Here is a 1,850-nt window from a genome sequence, read left to right as displayed (position 1 = left end):
CATTTACATTTACCCATTTTTCACAATCTCCTCGCTAAAAATACGATTTTTTTTTTCATTTTTTTTTCCTTCTTTTTAGATAAGAATCATTATATATTAATTATTGCTATATACTGGAAATTCTTAAAGTCATTTCAACGATAATCTGTTAGTAAATTGAATATTATTAAATACATTAAATATTAAATATTCGTTAGGCATTTGATATTTAAGAGACATTATGGCTTAGTGTGCTTATGATAATGTAATTTTTTCTAGATTAAATAAAAGCTTCATCGTAATTGGAATAGAAAAAAATCTTATAATCCTATAATTAGAAAAGGAATACTTATTCATAAATGAGTAAGAAAAATCTTTCATAAATGTAAACAATTTCATTGAATTTTCTTAACACGTTTCGAAACACTAAAAAAGTCATCGTATCAATTCAGTACATTGAATTATATAGTTGTAATTGTACTATTTAAACCATATAGAGATTTAAAACGGTATAAATGCTATTAAAAAAAAAAAAAAAAAAAAAAAAAAAAAAAAAAAAAAAAAAAAAAAAAAAAAAAATAGCTCACGTTGTAATCCAGTTATTTCTTTAAATGCAATTATTAAGATAAAATGCTGTTAAAATGCTACGATACGATATAAACGCATCATTAAAGGAATTTCTGAGAACACGTAGTAGAGGGAAAGTGTCACTTAAGTCTAACTGACTTACATTCCTAAACATCTTAATCTCTCTTAGCTCAATTTCCGTTCGATTAAAGGCTTCTATATTTTTAAATTAACGTATCAAATAGAGTTTGAAATAAAAAAAAAACGGTTCATTTAATAATGCTAAGAGCATAATTTTTATATACTAAATATTCATTATGCAATTAATTATTTCATTTTTAATATTATATTTCTATTATTGATGTTTAATACTTCTTAAGTTTGTATTGCCGTATATATATATATATTTATATATACCACTTGTGATTTTCGTAAAAATTGAACTATAAAAACAAACTGAAAATATTTATCAATTAATAATATGCATATAGATTTTATTTATTAAAAAATGCTGATAATACATGTTTTATTTTCACCAAATTTGTATATCTGCTGACTTTTATATTTTTAAACGATATGTTTCAAGAACTTATATCCAGCTTACATATAAAAAAGAAATAAAATGTTTATACAGCTGACTTTATTTGGATAATTAGATTGTTTGATGATTTTGTTTTTTAGATCGGATGAATTCAGAACACATTTATCCTTATAAACGGAATTTTCAATAATAATAGTTGACTTTCAATAGCTCTTTGAACTTTGAAATGCTCAACTAAGCATTATTAAATAACACTTGCCCGTCGGCTAAATGAATTTTATCATTAAAAGCAAAATAACAAATTTATTAAACAATTTTAGCCCTGTAAGTAATATTTCCTCCAACGACATACCTTACGAAGGCTCCGAAAGGACACTTCATTGTTGTTTAGATTAAAAATTCACGGCATCGTGTTAAACATATCTAATGGTAAACACGAGAGAGCTTAAGTTTCGAAACGCACCGAAAAAAAGTGTCATAATAATTATGCAGTGCGCTTAAATAACAATTTGTATTATGTCGATGTATTAAGCCTTTAGCCGGAAATATATAGAAGAGAGAGTGAGAGATCATAAATTTAAGCGACGTCGTTAATTCGGCGCCGCGGCGATAAACTACCTGCTCGCACGTGCTCCTGTGCGCCATTTTCACGAATTTGCACGTGCACCCAGAGGCTTTCCGGCCTCCTCTTTCCTCGTCTCTTTACTCAGCAGCTCTTTACGAGCAACAGTCCGACACCCACATATCCCGCGAGATCCGCTCG

The sequence above is a fragment of the Ceratosolen solmsi genome, unplaced genomic scaffold (genome assembly GCF_000503995.2).
Source record: "Ceratosolen solmsi marchali unplaced genomic scaffold, CerSol_1.0 scaffold45, whole genome shotgun sequence".
Classification (NCBI taxonomy): domain Eukaryota; kingdom Metazoa; phylum Arthropoda; class Insecta; order Hymenoptera; family Agaonidae; genus Ceratosolen; species Ceratosolen solmsi.
Note: the sequence above shows the minus strand (reverse complement) of the source record.